The sequence below is a fragment of the Artibeus jamaicensis genome, unplaced genomic scaffold (assembly GCF_021234435.1).
Source record: "Artibeus jamaicensis isolate MK-2021 breed Jamaican fruit bat unplaced genomic scaffold, CSHL_Jam_final scaffold_1283, whole genome shotgun sequence".
Classification (NCBI taxonomy): Eukaryota; Metazoa; Chordata; class Mammalia; order Chiroptera; family Phyllostomidae; genus Artibeus; species Artibeus jamaicensis.
Genome location: NW_026522028.1, coordinates 11040001 through 11059714, shown reverse-complemented (window position 1 = coordinate 11059714; position 19714 = coordinate 11040001). Strand labels below are relative to the sequence as shown.

General features: G+C 42.3%; 1 protein-coding gene and 1 pseudogene across 3 annotated transcripts in view; both read left to right on the top strand.

The window, feature by feature from the left end:
* POLA1 (DNA polymerase alpha 1, catalytic subunit) overlaps window positions 1–19714 on the top strand; it is a 303248-nt gene that overhangs the window by 276117 nt on the left and 7417 nt on the right. The gene's annotated exons all lie outside the window — the stretch shown is intronic.
* LOC119047485 (60S ribosomal protein L37a-like) lies at window positions 9703–9985 on the top strand (annotated as a pseudogene).

The window sequence follows — 19714 nt, the reverse complement described above, 5'->3', positions numbered from 1 at the left end:
GGACTTTTTCCAGACAGACCTCATATTATTGTATTTATTCCATGTATTTATTTATAGTTCTCATTTATAAAACTAGTAACTCTACTTGAACCATAAGATTTTATCTTTCTTCAAGTTTTCAAAAACATTTCAGTTTGACTAACTGGACTTTAAACCTTGAGTAGTAACTTTGCCTAGTATTAAAATATAGCTTCTACCCTGGCTGGTGTAGCTCAGTGGATTGAGCACAGGCTGTGAACCAAAGGGTTGCTAGTGCAGTTCCCAGTCAGGGCACATGCCTGGGTTGCAGGCCAGGTCCCCAGTGGGGGCCATATGAGAGGTAACCACACACTGATGTTTCTCTCCCTCTCTTTGTCCCTCCTTTCCCCTCTCTCTAAAAATAAATAAAATCTTTAAAACAATAAAATAAATGCAGCTTCTTTCCAGTGCCACTTAATGGAAAAATCTCTTCACATTCCTCAGCAGACAGCTGCTCTATGGTACATTTCCATGTTCTGGGGGCGGGGGTCAGAAAAATGCCACTGTCACCCCCGCCATCCAAAAGCAAGTTTATTGGAGAACTCCAAGTGGGCCTTCTCACCCTCCTCTCCAGTCTGTTGTACTTTTTCACCCTCCAGCTTATCAAGTCCTTTAAGATTATGAAGAATGCTTTATGTCAAAAAAAGCTACTTGGATGGTTTGGACATCAGTGTTACAGAATACATTTTAACCACACAGCAATAATCAGAGTGAATGTAAGAGCAGTGAGATAACATGGCAAAGTGTGACAGCAATCATTTCTTTACTCCTGCCCCATTTTTCCGAAGCAGACACACTTTAGCGTGCTCCTCAGTGGTAGTGTGTGTGAAGGATGGTCTCCAAAAAAGAGATTGGCAGCTTTAATTTGTTTGATATGTGCAATCATAGTCCGTGTTAAATTCAAAATGCTTGTCCAATCAAGGATTCAATATAGAAAAGAGGCAGTAACAAGCATGCAGCATGCTGTAATAAAGAAATCTGTTGATTGAAAACAGTTTGTATATTTTGGAAATGATAGGGAATGTAATTGGTAAGAAAGAAGAGGATAGGGCTTCATAAATAATGGGAAATAGAGCATATTTTTTAGTGATAATACTAACTTGATTTAATAACATTTTGCTGTTGCAATTTCGTGTGCCAGAACATGAGAAAGGTGGGTCCTTTCTTTTTATTCTAAATGTCACCATTAACGGAGCGACCTCTTTTATTTTTGTTTTCATGAAGAGCAGCTTTAGTAGGTTGAATTCAAGGCAGCAGTGGGCGATGTGTTCTGATTCTTTAAGAAGTTTCACCGAATATCTTTCTTTTGTTTTTCATTTAAGAAGAGTAGATATGCATTTAATTATTTTTTTGAGTTACAAGTGCCACATGAGTGTATTTTTGTGGTAGAAGATATCTCCTACCCACTCCCACTTTCTTCCCTTGGCTAAACCACCCACAGTGGTTTAGGGGACATCCTTCCATCATTTTTTTTGCATATATACTTGGATGGAGATTCATATGTAAATCATTGGAGGGGCAGTGGTATTAAGAAATTGGATTTTGCAGCCCTGGCTGGTGTGGCTCAGTGCATTGAGTGCTGGCCTGCTAACCAAAGAGTCACCAGTTCAATTCCCAGTCAGGGCACATGCCTGGGTTGTGGGCCAGGTCCCCAGTGGGGGCCACGTGAGAGGCAACCACACATTGATGTTTCTCTCCATCTCTCTCTCTCTCCCCCCCCTTCCCCTCTCTCTAAAAAATAAAAATAAAAAAAAAAGAAATTGGATTTTGCTATTCATGTCATTCTCAAAGCTTATTTTCTGCACAAATATAAATATATAAAGCCACACCCTGGAAGGCTGATATTAGCAACTCCGTACAAGAAATGTGTTGGTGATGTGGACACCTGCGGCTCTGTCTTGGGCAGTTTGGCAAGGACCCTCTTCGCCAAGCTCTGCCCCAGTTGGCCGGTGTCCAGCTTTTTTCTCTCTGAAGAATAAAGTCTTCAACAAGTTCAGCTTCAACTTCAAGCAAATACCTATCTTCGTTACATTTATTTTTCTCCTGTTTTTTAGTTCCTTTCCCCATTACTCGAAAATCCTGCATTTAGACTTAGCACTAGTAATTTCATTTCATGTAAAAATCCAACCAGTCCGAGAGTTCTAAGTAGGAATTTCCTCTGTATTACATTGGTGGATATTCATACTGATGGCATACTCTCTGACTCATAAAAGAGACTCCATAGAACATAATTTTGCTATTAACATATGTTATTCTACTAACAGTTTAAAAAGTGGCTAACAGTCCTGTGTTACCTTTTTTTATTAATCATCATGTTGAGGTAACCAAATACCTGGTTCCCTGCATCCATTCTAAACAAACTGGATTTTACTATATAAAAAAAGAATTTACTAGCAAAAGTGCCACATTGAGCATATTATTGAATTATTTGCTGTAAGAAGAATCCATTTTCTTGGTCCGTGTGTTTTGTGTGAGCTGCATTTCTCCTTGTCCAAGCATCTAGCAGTGTGGCACTTGGATTCTAAGTTCACCGAACTTCCCCCGCTGTTCATTGCCATTCAACATGTAGTGAATGTCTGTCTGCCAGGCTGTCGTCATTCGAAGAGACAAATGAGATAGTATCCTTGTTCTCTAAGAATCTATAATTGAATAGTAGAGAGGGAGCCTACATAGAGAAGAGTGGTTCTTTCCCTTTTTTTTAAATACTAAGTATGTATATATGTATGTATGTGTTTTCCAATTACAATTGACATTCAATATTAGTTTCAGGTGTACAGCATAGTGGTTAAACATTTATAAGTTGAACACTTTACCTTCCTCCTTCCCCAATAAGTCTAGTACCCCCCCAGCACCATACATAGTTATGACAATATTATATTTCCTATGCTATAATTTATATCCCTGTGATTATTCAGTAATTAGGAATCTGTACCTCTCAATCCCTTCACCTCTTTCACCCAGCCCTCCAACCCCTGTTCCATCTGGTAACCATCAGTCTGTTCACCGTACCTGTGAAATGTCTTTCAGTTTTGTTTGTTCACTTATATTGTTCTTTGGATTGCACATGTAAGTAAAATCATATGGCATTTGTCTTCCTCTCTCTGACTGATTTCACTTAGCATAATACCCTCTAGGTCCATCTATGCTGTTGAAACCGGTAAGATTTCGTTCTTTTTTGTGGTGAAGCAGTATTCCAGTGTGTATGTGTACCACAGTTTTTTATCCACTCGTCTATTGATGGACCCTTTTCAGAGCACAGGTGTCATAAATTCAGTGTTTGAACAATTCTTTCCTAGGTCCACATTCTCTTGAGTAGCTCACTATTCATCATTGTTCAGGTTTTCTTCTTTTCCATTACATTCCCACCCATCCAGGTGATTGGATATTTTTTTTTTTTAAAGTCACTTAACAACTGAATGATAGGAAAAATTCTCACCCTGAGGAGGAGTCCTGGTATTCATTGGCTCTGTGAAGAGTGAGCCTGTCTAACACAGGGGTGGTTATCCAGTGCGAGTGTACTTTGGACAGTGGTTCCGATCCGGGGTAGTTTTGTCCCCTCAGGGGTCATTTGACAAAATCTGGATGTTTGCTGCTGCACCCAGGGGCGGAGACTAGGGATGCTAGACAGCATCCTATAGTGCGCCCTGCACAGCTCCACCACAGCGACTTACCAGCCCGCAGTGTCAGTAGGCTAAGAAACCGTAGCTTCAGGCTATTGAAATGGCCGTGGGCATATAAGCTGGTTAGGAAGGGTCTGGGCCACTGACCTAAATGCTGAGGAAACCCTACCAGGGCTGTCCATCCTTTTGGCATGTCTGGGCCACACTGGAAGAAGAGTTGTCATGGGCCACACATTCAGTACACAAACACTAATGAAAACTGATGAGCTATAAGAAAAAAAGGTTTTAAGTAAATTTACAATTTTGTGTTGAGCCGCATTCATAGCCATCCTCTGCTGCGTGCGGCCCGCGAGTTGGACCACCCTGCGCCTAGACAGTATTTTGTCAGGTCAAAGGCCACTAGGAGAAGTAAATGTAGGGAGGGTTTTCTGGGCACAAGGAAAGTGGCCCTCAGTCTTAGGGTGGCTAGTTTTGTAAGAAGGCAGCTGTGCTGCCTGGCTGTGGAACAGTGGTTTATACACTTTTGGTCTGGAGACTCTCTTACATGCCTAAAAAGTACTGAAGGACCATCTCTGGCTGGTATAGCTCAGTGGACTGAGCGTGGGCCTGGGAACCAAAGGGTCACCAGTTCGATTTCAAGTCAGGGAGGGAGATAGAGAGGAAAGGAAACATCAATGTTCGAGAGAAACATCTATCGATGGCCCTTCACATACCCCCAACAAGGACCGGGCCTACAACCCAGGCATGTGCCTTGACTGGGAATTGAACCAGCGACCTTTCAGTTCACAGACCAGCACTCAATCCACTGAGCCATACCAACCAGGGCTGTTTGTAAATATTCCGATAAACATATTTCTGTGTAATTGCTTTCCTTTATCATCCTAGGTGTTTTATTTATTATATTAATTTTTTAAAGATTTTATTTATTTACTCTTAGAGGGGAAGGGAAGGAGAGAGACAGACCAAGAAACATCCATGTGTGGTTGCCTCTCACACGCCCCCTCCTGGGGACCTGGCCTGCAACCCAGGCATGTGCCCTCAGTGGAAATCAAACCTGTGACGCTTTGGTTCTCAGGCCAGTGCTCAATCCACTGAGCTATACCAGCCAGGGCGTGTTTTATTTTACATATTTATAGACATTCTGAGAAGGTGTCAGTGGTGTGGCTTTAGTGAACTGCCTGCCGTATAGGTCATTTGTACAAAAATCCTTAAGAAGCTCCGCCCTAGAAAGTTACAGAAAAGCATTGCTAGGCCATTTTGGAGAAGGGATCCGGCCCCAAATCAAGTCAAAATCAGGAAGTGTTTTAAGAAATCACGTGCCAATTCCACTGTTGTCACTCTGTTTCTTGCTCACCTCTATGCGCAGCTGCAACTTCACATCCTCACAACAAACAGCGCTCATAATAAATACTCTTGTTTTCAAGAAAGAGTTCAGCACCCGTGAAGTATGTTTTAGGAAGGTTTCCTTTTTAAGTTCCCATAATTCATGGAATAACCTCCAGCCTTCTCTGCAAATTCAGCTACCCGAAGACTTTGACAGAGCCCAGGTTTTCCTGCTACTTCTTACAGGTTGGCAAAGCTTTCCAAATTGTCCGAGTACCAAAAGTTCAGTAAGGCTGCTTATAGAGAGCAGTCCCTTTCCCATTCCCCAGACCTCAGAACAACTGCTTGTAACTCGTTCTGCTGCTCTTCCTAGTATCTACCTCCTAATCTCTAAGTGACATGCAGAGAGTGCATTATCCAGTCATTTCCTGCAGTGGACGATGAGGAGCTGGCGCCCTGCTGCCCCCACCACCACACATATGCACCTCTCCCGCCTCCTCTCACCCCCGCCATGCTCATAAGGCACGTATAGCATGATTCTGGCAGGTCAGTAGCCAGTATTTATAGATACATACCAGCCCCGCTGCTGGTTATCTACACCTGCACTTAGTCCAATTCAAACAGATTTGGTATTTGGGCTGATGGATCTCATGGCCTGATGCACAGCTGTTCTCCTGGAGATCGCCTCTTACCCTCATCTGGCTATTGCCCTCACATGTCACTCACTTCCGACTCCTCCTGTCCTCGATTCGATATCTTTGTTTACTCTTCCTCTTTAGGAGAGAGGTAGGGTGCCTCTTCCAGAAGCTTCCATAGCACATAAGGTTTTTGAGACCTTGCTTTCCTTAAAATGTCCTTAATGCACCCCCCCCCCATACTTAATCATAGTGACAGAATTATAAGCTGGGACTCGGTTTCCTTCACAATTTTGGAAGCATTGTTCTACTGCCTTTTTTTTTTTTTTGGAAACATTTGTGCTTCCCAAGCCTTTGTATATGCGACCTTCTTAAATTGCTTGTTCCTTTTTAGAAAGGTGTAGGATTGCCTTTGCCCCCAGTCACGGATGCTTTGACGATGGTGTGTTGGTCTGGGCACAGTTTTCTTTTTTCTTTTTTAAGACCTTATTTATCTCTTTATTTTTAGAGAAGGAGAAGGGAAGGAGAATGAGTGGGAGAGGAACATCCATGTGTGGTTGCCTCTCACGCACCCCCTACTGGGGACCTGGCCTGCAACCCAGGCATGTGCCCTGACTGGGAATCGAACCAGCAACTCTTTGGTTTGCAGGCCGGTGCCCAATCCACTGAGCCACACTAGCCAGGGCTGAGTGCAGTTTTCATTCATGGTGATGGCTATTTGGTGGAGAGTTTGGGGAAATTTTCTTGAATTTCTTCTTCGATTACCTCCTCTTTGTTCCCAGTTAATTTTTTTCTCTCTGTTATTATGCTTTTAATATCTAAGACCCTTTTCTAGTTCCCGAAGTGTTAATTTCATGGGTGCAATCTGTCAGTTACTTGAGGTATTTTCTCATGAGGCCAGTCAGATTCCGCACAGAAGACTTTTCTAATCTCCTCCCTGGGGTTGGAGGTGGGATCCACCTGGCTGCCAGTATCTGGCGGGGAAGGGAACTGGAGGTCTCAACATGAGAATGCGGGGTGTGCTCCTCATTTCAGAGACGTGCACCAGAGAATAAGCCTTCCTCCAGAGTGGAGGTAGGTGGGGGTCTGGGGTCTGTTCCTGAAACATGATTCAACCATCTTCTAAGGCCTCCCTTTTCCTGTTCTTCCAGAGATACCTTGAGGCACCAATTCATGAGCCCTTGGGAGTTCTATGGGATAAACCAGGTTCCTTTTCAGCCTTCCCCACTGCCAGCTTAGAATCCAGCTTCCTAAGATCTGTTACATAAATTACCTCTTGTCCTCTGCTTTCTAGGTTTTGCCTTCGGCACCTCCACTCCTATTACCCTCTTCCTTGAAGTTTATTATTTCTTTTAAGAAATCCTTTACTATAATTTCAGTGGAGATTTAGGAGTTTACAGAGCTAAATATATATATACTTAGTGTGCCATCTTGAACCAGAAATTTGAGGGTTTGCACTGTTGACTTATTTGTGCATTTTGAATTTTGTCCAAATGTATGTCCTAAGAATTCAAAAAATATGTATTTGTAAGGAAAACTTCCTTCTTTTTTTCTTTATTAATATTAAGGAAGAGCCCTGGCATGGTCAGTCAGTTGACTAGAGTATTGTGCCGATATACCAAGGTTGTAGTTTCAATCCCTGGTCAGAGCAAGACTCAACCAATGAATGTATAAGTGGAACAGCAAATCGATGTTTCTCTCTTTCTCTCTGTTTCTCTCTTGCTCTCTCTCCTTTCCTCCCTCCCTCTTTAATCAACTAAACATTAATAAAGAAATGTGCACTTAAATGTGTACCACTATTTGTACCATCATGAAATCCAAGAGCCTTAAAATATTGAGCACAGGAGATTTGCAGTGGTTTGTTAGCTCATCTTCCACCCAAGTCAAATGATAGGAAATAGAGGGGTTTTTTGTTTGTTTCTTTGTTGTTTTTTACTTTTCGGGGTAGATTGTAGATAAGCCCCACAATTCAAACTATTCAATAGTACTAAGTCTGTGAATAGTAATGATAATAGTTAACATTTACTGATCACTAAGTGCCAGGCACTGCTGTAAGCGTGTTCTCTGTTTTATTTTGTTCCTACCACAGCATTATGAAGTAGGTGCTATTATTACCCCTACGTACAGATGAGGAAATAGTGGTACACAGAGGTCAAGAAACCTGTTCAGGGTAACAAAGCAAGCTAATGGCAGAATGAGTATTCAAACCCCAGTCTACCTCTAGAGCACATTTTGAATTTAACTGCTATGTGCACACTGATAATGGTTTATAAATTGTGTGAATATCTAAATGTGATGTCCTCAACTTCATTATACATGGCCCCGAACTTCTTCAGTGGACCAGTTGTCATAACTTCACCAAGTTAGCTCCTTTTTCTGCATAAAACTTGACAAACTATGACTTCTGGTCAAGATGGAGGCATAGGTGGAAACACTGTGCCTCCTTGCACAACCAAGTTTAAAGACAACAAAGTTTTAGTAACAAAAACACAGCCAAAACACAGAAAATTGAACTGTATTAAAGTCCAACAACAAAGGTGACCATTCAGGGAAATGCACAGGAAACCAATAGTGATGGAAAGGAAACTGGGACTCAAATCAAGGGAGTGGACCAGAAGGAAGAAAAAAATGACCAAACAGAAAAAGAATGAAGAAACAAGAATTTTAAAAAATGAGGAGAGGCTTAGGAATCTCCAGGACATCTTTAAATATTCCAACATCCGAATTACAGGGGTACCAGAAGGGGAAGAGGAAGAGCAAGTGGAAAACGTATTTGGACAAATAATAAAGGATAACTTCTCCAATTGGCAAAGGCAGTAGACTTCCAGAAAATCCAGGAAGCTCAGAGAGTCCCAAAGAAGTTGGACCCAAGGAGGAACACACCAGGGCACATCATCATTACATTAGCCAAGGTGAAAATGAAGGAGAGGATTCTAGAAGCAGCAAGAGATAAGGGGACAGTCACCTACAAAGGAGTTCCCATCAGACTGTCAGCTGATTTCTCAGCTGACACCTTACAGGCAAGAAGGGGCTGGAAAGAAGTATTCCAAGTCATGAAATCCAAAGACCTACATCCAAGATTGCTCTATCCAGCAAAGCTTTCATTTAGAATGGAAGGACAGATAAAGTGCTTCTCAGATAAGACCAACTTCAAGGAGTTCATCATCACCAAGCCCTTATTATATGAAATGTTAAAGGGACTTATCTAAGAAAAAGAAGATAAAAAAGATGAACAGTCAAAGGACAGCAAACTCACAGTTATTAAGAACCACACCTAAAACAAAAGCAAACTAAGAGGACAGCTGGATCAGGAGCGGAACCATAGAAGTGGAGATCACATGGAGGGTTAGCAACAGGGGAGTGGGAGGAGGAGAAGGGGGAGAAGATACAGAAAATAAGTAGCATAGACAGTAGGTAGAAAATAGACAGGGGGCAGGGCAAGAATAGTATGGGAAATAGAGAATCTAAAGAACTTGTGACACATGGACATAAACTAAAGGGGCGGAATGTGGGTGGGAGGGGTTGTGCAGGGTGGAGGGGAATGAAGGGGGGAATGGGACAACTGTAATGGCATAATCAATAAAATATATTTTTAAAAAACTTGATGAACTATCATTAGACTAAGGGGGAAAGTTTTTTTTTTTTTAAAGATTTTATTTATTTATTTTTAGGGAGGGGGAGGGAGGGAGAAAGAGGAAGAAAAACATCAGTGTGTGGTTGGTTGCCTCTTGAGTGCCCCCCACTGGGGACCCGGCCCACAACCCAGGCATGTGGCCTGACAGGGAATTGAACCAGCGACCCTTTGGTTCCCTGGCCCACGCTCAATCCATGGAGCCACACCAGCCGAATTTTTTTAACTGTTTGTCTCAAATTTCCATTAACAGAGAACTGGTTGGTATTAAGATAATAGAATAAAACTTGATTTTCATTGCATGAAAAGAGTGTAAATTGGCCACTTACCCTAAAGTAGTATGAAAGAATCTAAGTGATAAAACATGTCAATATTTCTCTTCTTCTCCTTATTAATAATTGAGGGCTACTTTAAAATCATAAAAGATTATATAAGAGCTTTAGAGCTCTTAGGGTCCGACCTCCTTCGCAGCAAAATGGCTAAACACACCAAGAAGGTCGGAATCGTCGGTAAATACGGCACCCGTTATGGCGCCTGCCTCAGGAAAATGATGAAGAAAATTGAGATCAGCCAGTACGGCAAATACACTTGCTTCTTCTCTGGCAAAACCAGTGAAGGAGCGAGTGGTGGGGATCTAGCTCTGTGGCTCCTGCATGAAAACGGTCGCTGGTGGTGCCTGGACCTACACAGACAGCATCACTTCTGCTGTCAAAGTCAAGTCTGCCATCAGAAGACTGAAGCCATCAAAAGACCAGTAGAAGCTCCACAATGTGAAACATTGCTAGCCTGTAATAAATGGGTTAATTTATGTAACCAAAAAAAAAAAAGCTCTAGAGGAATTTAGATGCTCTTTGCTAATAAACAGGCATGTTCATTTTTATGAAACTGACATCACTGTTAAACCATTTGTACCTCAGGTTAAAATTTGACCTATTCTATTGCTGACTAAGTCATACCAGGTCACTGAAACCTAAAATAAGTATGTTCTAAGCATTGGGTGGCCATTACCTATTTAGAGCCAAGATCCACTTAAGACACATGGCCTTTTGACATCACTGAGGTGGCCCACGCATCCATCACTGGTGTGCCCATATTCTCATTAGTTCTCCACACAGGAAAGGGTGCCAGCAAGATGTACAGTAAATTCAGTGCCATCTCTCTGGCCAAGAGTTAAGACTAATGTTCTATGTGTCAGCCCATGCATCGCTAACATTTTTTTCACACTGATGTATTTTGTGACTTGATTTGACCCATGGTTCATCTGAAACCAGGCAGTTACACTTATAATAAGGGTTCTGCTGTCCAGTTTGTCTCTATCCTGAGAAGTGCCAGAAAATGAGTATTTTGCATTTAAAGGAAACATAGAAAATCCAAGTGGAAACACTGGAAGAATGCTTTCACTTACATCCAAGGGGCATCTGCGGCTCTCAGCACTGGGTCCTCAGAGCACGAGTTCCACGTTAGACAGAGTGATGCTGCCGCTGTGTTTAAGTGGAAAGGTCACCCTAGCAAGTACAGTAAAATATAACTGACTCAGGTTAGATTACAAGGGGAATTTTGCCCCTTGAGTTGGGGGCCGGGGAGTGACCTGCAAAATCCATGCACTGTGGAAGATTTTGGACCCTATATTTTCCCCTCTCTCCCCCTTATAAGATGGTCATTTTCCTATAGGGATTTGGGTTTCTCTGTGTGTGCGTTATTCATAGGGAGATGGAAATCTCTTGAGAGTCACGAATTAAAATCATGTTATGGTAAGTGTGTGTGCCTTTCCAACTATGTGTTTCTCTTTGCAGAACTAAGTCAGGAAAATCATTGAGGTGAAGACTATGCGTTTTGATGTTAACAGATTGCACTCTTACAGATAGACAACCAGTTAACAACTTGAAATGAGGCAGTGATGGCTTTCGAAATGAAATAATATTTGATGTAACCTCACGTTTCTCTCTGAACTTTGGCCATGCTGTGGAAAAGCTGAGAGGAGGGGCGCAGCTCTGTCAAGCACAGAATTACACACAAGGGGAAAAATTAATCTAAATACTGAGGGAGAAGCCTGTGTTCTCTTGCATGGTATTTAGCAGCAAGAGCAAGGAGAGGGATGTTTCTTTCTTTGTGTAATGTGCAGTAGTTACAATAAACACAAGATTTCCAAATCTCAGAGGACTCTCTTGACAGTTGCTTGATAACAGCTTTTTTCATTCCATAGTTTTGACAGTTTGTGTGTGTTGCCATATCTAGTGTAAACTAAAACATCACTGTCATTCTGTTTTTCTTTTGTATGTGGCTTCTTTTTTTTTTCCATCTTTAAGATAATGAAAAAGATGGGCTTTTCACTTGTAGATTAGAGTAAGGCAAGTTGTGTGTGGAGATTAGCATGTGTTTATGAGTTTTGAAAGATCCAAGTTGACAGCAGAACACTGCTTTAAATTTTTTTTCTCCAGATTGCTTCAGGAAAAGTATGTGGGATATATAAGTTTTCTCTTAAGCTTTTGATAAATAGCAAGCTTTAGGCATCTGTGTGGATACCTATATTATTTATCTATGGTAATTGAAGATGAACGAGTGCAATAAACATCGCTAGCGCTCCTGGCTGTGCAGCCTTTGAGAAATGGAAAAGCGAGCTTTTCCTTGGCAGCTACCAGGGTCTTTCCCTGTTCCACCTCGGTGCTTTTCAGTTAGTCCCCAAGTGTGCTTCTTGTCACCTGATGGGTCCCTCTTCCCGCCCGCTTCTGCCAAGTTCAGAGCTAAATGAAGTCATAGGTCTGTATTTAGAAACAACAGGGTTTCCTTATCTCGGTTTACTTATCTGGTCTTTGTTGTCCTGGATCAACTCTAGGAACTAGATTGTGTTGGCCTCATTTGAATGGTTTCAGGGGAGATGAGGAGGGGCTGGGAGCACACTTCAGGGTCGTTGCAGTCTTTTCTTACCAGATGCAAATTTTGGTTTCCCCAAATTCAGGAAGAAGGCCCATTCCTGAGGGACCGGCTCATCTCCAGCCCCGATAACCTTTGATTTGTAGAAACCTCCGTGAGGTTATTTTGCCATCAAACCAAATTTGCTGTAGTGTAGCAAAGCTCCCAGTGCCGTCATCTGGCATGTTACCGACAAATTCCAATTATTTTTCTACTTCGAGCTATTGTTAAACACTACAAGCTAGCTGACAGTAAAATTATAAATACAGGTGTTGTCACGCTACACTATAATCAGAATTTTAATTTGAATTTTCGTTTGTAAAGCTTTTTTTTTCCCCCATGGGAAAATGGGAATAGAATTAGTTTTATTGACAGTAAAAAGACATTTTGAAAGCTTCCTAAATCATTACCTGTATTTAGCAGGAGGAAAAATTGTACATGTCCATGTAAAAAGAAGAGTTTTATTATCACATATTTACTCATTATATTTGGTGGTAAATAAAACGGGGAAGACATGTTTGACAAATGATTGACGGAACTCACTAGGTTTTTGCTTCCTCAGAACAATAGACAGACATAAATATATATTTTACTTTTGTTTTGTTCTGCTATTACTAATACAGACCTGTAGACAAAAATCTTCGTCTAACAAATTAAGTACAGCCTGTTGGAGTCTGCAGGCAATGCTAAACTTTTTATTAGGCAATTTTCTCCTCTTACCCAGATTCATCATCTGTGGCGTTCTTTTTTCCCCTCTTGGCGTGGTGGTTGGAGTGGGTTCCCCCTTCTCAAGTCCCTTTTTTTTTTCTCTCTCAAGGCATTTAGTGTCGTGTCTGCCAGATTTCAGTGATGAGCAGCGAATTGCTTTTAAAGTGGGCATTATGCCAGTTCAGCAGCACAATGGAAAACCAATCTTCCACCGTTCTACTTTTGATGCTGTTATTGTAGCATTTTAGATAACTGCTGCCACAAAAAAAAGAAAAAAAAAAAGATGTGCTCAATTGCTACCAGTTAGTCAAGTTAAATCCAGAGTAGCATTAAAATTACTCTGAAAACTGTTTGTCAGAGGTCATGTGCCGTCTGTGGCTGCTGCACATAGGATAGATGTTCTGCTCTGGTGGGGTTTTTTTTCCCTTTATTATTACTGTCACTGACCAGCTCTCTAAATAGCCTTTCACTACCTGTTTACTTATTGTCTAAACCTCCCTGTTGAAAAATGTGTCAAACAGAAATGTTGCAAAGTTTCTTTAAAGTGCTGGAAATAGCAGGAGAGTGAGTTGTTCAGGGTGCTAGAGTTTGTACAATGTGAAAGCAAAAAAAAAAAAAAGTGGGGGGAGAGCAAGAACATAATTCTCTGGTTTCTATAGCAAGATTACTGTTTTCTTCTTTTTATCTTCACTTCTCAACTGCTGGGTTCACCGTTCTACTTTTTTTTTTTAATAGCACAAATGGAATTTATCCTCTCTCCATCTCGAGTCCCTTCCCCCCGCCACTGGCTTTTCTTGTGAATGAAAGGGACTCCTACTATGACTATAGGACAGATGGCAGCTGTATGTGTTGTATTTGATGTATTTTGGAGTGAGCCACATTTTTAAATTCAAGGCCAACAGATATGCTATTTTGAGGTCAGCAGTAACACTATACTTCAAGCCTGCTCCATTTCCTCAGAATGTTAGACTTCAAAAATTACATAAATAACCCACAATCTGTGCTCAAAAATAATTGAATTGTGATCTATTAGATGCATTACAGTAATAATAAAAACCACTCAGATTTCTGGACTGCCTTTTTTCTAAAGAATGTTTATCTTTATCGCTAATGCATTTTTCTCCTTATATTGACCATATCTATTCTATCATCAGACTCCAAGCCTTTTAAAGGCAGGCATTTTTGTCTGTCTTGTTCATTCCTGTATCCGCAGAACTTAGAACAGTATCTGGCACTTAGTAGGCACTCAGTAAATATTTGTGGAGCGAGTTAATAATAAATGCTTCTCCTGTGGGGTCACAGAATCGTAGCGGTTATTTGCTCATGCGGCATATGGCCATTTGGTGGTAGAGATGAGGATTGATTGATTAGTGCCCCACCAGTCAGTATTAATTAACTACAAAGTTCTCAGCCTTGTGGTTTTCCAGAGTTCTTTCCCAGGTATCATATTGGTTTCCTGGGCTTATATTCAAGCCCATTTCAGAGCCGTATTTTCTTTCCATTTCTAAAGCATGTATGGAGAGGCTCTGATAATGATACAGTCAATATTCATAAACGGCCCACTCCTGAGTACTGTCTAGATGAATCTGTTGCCTGCTGTCCAGTGTGAGTGCGTGAGTGGTCCTGTCTTAATATGGAAAGGAGACTGCCCTGCCTGGTGGGATACATACACAATAGCAGTTAGAGCTCCCTCAGCACCATTTGCTTTTCCCGTGGAATTGTGGTTTAGACATTCTGTGATTCTGTCTTATCTTCGACTACCTGCCTCCCCCCACCCCCAACTCCCTGCTTCCATCTGCAGTGTGAAGGAAATGAGGGCCAGGAGACTGCTTAACAAGGTCAGAGGCTTCAGAGAATTCAGTGACTTAATCAAGAACTGTACAACGTAAAAAGCACACCCCTTTCCCTTTTAATCATTGAGTTGTAAATGTGACATAGCTTTAAATGGATAGCAACAATTTGCAAATCAATAAGACCCGTTTTGCAATTAGCTTTGGACTCAGCATTAAGAAGTATACATTGAGGATTATGATAGTAAAAATACAGAGCGTTCTTTCTTGGCAGCTAAAAGTGTGCATATTAAACTTAGAGACATGGAGGTGGTGAGTTTTCCTACCTACCAACAGATTCTCTCAAAAGAATACCTTGATCGAGGCCATTTTTTAAAAGTAGCAGACAAAACCAGTTTTCTTTTTTACCACAAGAGTTTTATGCACGTATTTGAGAAGAATCTAGAATGTTCAATGGAACATTTCCCAGTGTGCCTGTACCATCTTTTCCTCTCCGATATCATTTGTCTTTCATCCAAGAAGAGCCAAAGCAGGAACTGAACCAAGGATTCAGGTTTTCATTGGGACACATTTGAGCACGTATGTTTTGCCTTACAGGCCCGAGAATCAACATTTGACACAGGGGGAAAAAATGAACATGCGCATTCTAGCATCCTGGGTCAACATTGGCTAAAACTCGAAAGACTTTCAGCTGCCCGGGCCAAAGATGGAAAATCTTATAAAAGAGTGCCGAAGAGGACTCGTGCATTTTTAAAGCTAAATTGTGCAGGCTGGAGAATAAGGGGTTTCTCTGGATGTCCCTCTCCACAGTCAGGTGTCCAACCTGCGGCCCAACACAAAATCTTAAATTTACTTAAAACATGATGAGATGTTTCTTGTGATCACATGTCACAATGTATTGAATATGTGGCCCAGAGACGCCAGAAGGTTGGACACCCCTGGAGGAAAGACATACGGCCTTGCAAAAAGCCTCTGGTCCTGTTTCCTCTTGGTTATAGCATCTCTTGTGTTTAACTTATGGGATTGTTGTTTAGGCTGAAATAATAGAATGTGTATGTTCTTACCGCTCTTTATATCAGTAATTGGCAGATTTTTTTTTTCCTCTATAAAGGGTCAGATACTGCCCTGGCTCATGTGGCTGAGTAGATTTGAGCACTGGCCTGAGAACCAGAGTCACCGGTTTGATTCCCAGTCAGGGCACGTGCCTGGGTTGCAGGCCAGGTCCCCACTTGGGGGCGTGCAAGAGGCAACCACACATGGATGTTTCTCTCCCTCTGCTTCTCCCTCCCTTCCCCTCTCTCTAAAAATAAATCAATACAAGCTTTTTATTTTTAAGAAAACTTTAAAAGGTCAGATAGTAAATATTTTCCGCTTTGAGAACCAGACTATCTCCATTACAGATATTCACCTTCATTACTGGGACTGACCGCAGACAATAGAGAAACAAGTGGGCATGGCTGTGTTCCAATAAAACAAGTGGCAACCTGGAGTTGGCCTTCAGGCCATAGTTTGCTAACCCTTGCTGTAATAATGAAAGGTGTAAAAATACCGCCGACTATTTCTTCACTGCTTCCTGGTAAATAACCCCCATTTGGCAGTCAGCCAGTATGATCAGTGCTTGGCCATCCTTGTAAGAAAGGAACCTAAAGGGACCATCTGTTTCGACAGAAAGCCTTCTTCAGCAGCGTTTAGGTCAGCCTTTCCAAATACTGGCTCAGTTTTATAGAGGAAATGTAAGTTCCATTCAGCTTGTATTTATTAGTGGCTTAGCTTAAGCCACCTTGTCTCTCAGAAGCCTCCAGCTTTTCTGTCAGAATGTGTTCCTTCCATAGGACAGTCTGTTCCCTTCGAGCCTTTGCTGTTAGTTACGGTGGAGAAGGGCTGCCAGTATTAAAACAGCTAACGAGGGTGGGGCGGGGCGCTGCCGCTCGTTACCTGCCCTGGACAACCCTGGAGTCTTTGGTCAAGTAGGAGAGTTCCTACAAATCTCGATGATCCACCAGTGAAGGTTTCAAGATACATGGTCATTTCTGATGAGAATCTGACTTAGGAGCATCGCTGATATGTCCTAGAAAGGAATACACTGCGATCTTCGTGTTTCCAAGAGACAAAAATCACATTCGCTTAATGGAAGACCTCATCCCAGAGAGGGCGCAGCGTATCAGTTCATAGAATTCAAGAAGGTAAAGGTTGCTAAGCCTGATATCCTGAAAACACTGGTATTTCGGACTCCATGGTTGGTTTTCTAAGCGGCCGGATTGCTTAATATTTAGTTTGTATCTGATGAGTCAGAAATCCAAAACCATATCCATTTTCCATAAACATTAATTCCAGAGCAGCCCAAAAATGTACCTGGTACAGAATTGGCCTTCATATATTCTCCTTGGATAATGAGTTTGCTGGTGAGCAATCATTTAAAAATATACCTTTGACTTTCTCTTTCTGGTCTCTCAGATTTTTTAAGGTCTCAGATCTTTCCCCATCTCTTGGGCATCCCATACTGAGTCAGTGAGCTTTTTGTAATATATATACCAACAAGTGGGTAAATACTATATTTATTCATGTTTTCCTGTGTTCCAACCATTTGTCCTGACTGGTGCCCCCCCCCCCATAGGCAGTTTCTAAGATGACCACCTGTGGCCCAACCATAGTTCCAACCATTCGTCCCTTACCCAGTGGCACAGGCTGTGAGAACAGGAGGCTGATGAGAAAGGAAGACACCCACAGGATTAAGCAGCAACCACAGCAAGGCCCATGTTCTTTTGCCTGTGTCCTGAAGAGGACAAGAGCTTTGCTGGTGACACACCCTTTGACCCAGACTGGGGTGTGGTTATGCGGACTTGCCGTACCCTGAGGGCTGTTTCTTCTCCACTTTTGAAAAATGACCATTGACACTGGACCATAGCTTTTCCCCCCTATCTATTGCCCTCATTGTCCATAACTACCATTGGTTGAGCATTACATTGATCCTAGACACTGCCTGGGCACAGTAACCCTTCAACCTACTCGTTCATTAAAAAGTGAAGGAGAATAGCTCTGGCCACTGTGGCTCAGTTAGTTGAGCACTGTCCCGGTCTGGCCACATGCCTGGGTTGCGGGTTCGGTCCCAAGGTTGGGGCACATATGGAGGGCAACCAATCAGTGTTCGTCACATGGATGTTTCTCTTCCTGTCTCTCTCCCTCCCTTCCCCTCTCTCTAAAATAAATTTTAAAAAGCGAAGGAAAATAAGCACAGGCTTGACATTCAGAGATAAGAGCCCAGAAAAATGAGTCCAGAATTTCTGATTCTGAAGCCAATGCCAACTCCCCATCTATAGTGACTGCTCTTAATGCGGACACCTCCCCCCCCCCCACCCCCCCACCCCGTCTGCTCTCCCCCGCCCCCCAGAGTGTGCTGGGCCACGCCCACACCCTGCTAACGCTCCGGGGTAAGTGATTTCCAGATCCCATGGGTAGTGCATGTCACCAAGTAGCATATTAGTCAATCTGCATTTTTTTATATATTTTATTTATTTATCTTTAAAGGAGAAGGGAAAGAGAGAGGGAGAGAATATCAATGTATGGTTGCCTCTGGTGGGTCCCCCGCTGGGAACTGGCCCGCAACCCAGGCATGTGCCCCGACTGGGAATCGAACTGCCATCCTCTGGTTTGCAGGCCCGCGCTCAATCCACTGAGCCACACCAGCCAGGGCAATCTGCATTTTTTAATGCACCCAGATTTAGACACTGTATAAGTAGAGATTAAGATAATTAAATATCAAGGTTAGAAATGGTATGTGAACAGTAAAGCAATTGTGTAATACTTCTTGGATATTGTTGACAGACATAAACCTTTGAACAACTAGACTTTTCCTCTTTTAAAGAGTATTTATTCTTAGTGAGAGGGGAAGGGAGGGAGAAAGACAGGGAGAGACACATTTGATGTGAGACAAACATCCATGTGTGGGGTTGCCTCTCACACAGCCCCCAACCCGGGGACCTGGCCTGCAACCCAGGCATGTGCTCAGACCGGGAATCGAAATGGCGACCTTTGGGATGATGCCCAACCAACTGCGCTACACTGGTCAGGGCTGAACAACTGGAGTCTTTGGGGTGAATGGTATTGATGGGAAATGTTATTTTGATGCTATAAGGCTGTGACATCATTGAAAATGGACATACCTGTAAGTTTTATAGTTCTGGTTCTTGTTGGGAGGGTATAAACTTATCAGAATCTGGGAATGTTTTAAAAGCAAGCAAACAGCCCTGTCCAGTGTGGCTCAGTAGGTTGGGCGTTGTCCTGCAAAGGGAAAGGTCACAGGTTTGATCCCCGGTCAGTGCACACTTAAGTTGTAGGTTCAGTCCCTGGTCAGGGTAGCATTAAAATTGCTACTGGCAACTGGCCCATGTTTCTCTCTTGCATCAATGTCTTTCTCTCTTTCTCCTCCTCCTCTCCCTCTCTAAAAATAAATACAATCTTTTAAAAAGTAAATAAAAATAGCCCTGGCTGGTGTAGCTGAGTGGATTGAGCACAGGCCTGTGAACTAAGGGGTCGTGGTTCCATTCCCAGTCAGGGCACATGCCTGGGTTGCAGGCCAGTTCCCAGCAGGGGGTGCACAAGAGGCAACCACACATTAGTATTTCTCTCCTTCTCTCCTTCCCTTCCCCTCTAAAGACAAATAAATAAAATTTTTTTAAATAAAATATAAGAATAAAAAGCAAGCAAACACACATTTCTCCCCCCTCCCCTTTTCACCAGAAAAACCTATGAGAATGGAGTTGAGTGGTGAAAATCAAATGGCTATTTTGAAAACCAAACTTCCCAGGTGATTCTACTTTCCTACCTGCCAACCCCCGCTTTGAGCCCTGCTGCCCTGGGGTCAGTCTTCTTGGTTCTTGTCTGTCACCGAACATTGATCAGACATTCAGGTATTTAGAATATTTCCATTTTCTCAGGACTTCATGGGTATTATGAAGTAGCGCTCACATCAAATTCCACTGTGCTTGCTATCTATCCAATTGACTTTGATTAAATTACACGCTTGTGGAATAGAGTGCAATGAAGGATGTTGGCAAATTGCAGCTGTAGCCATCCCGGGGG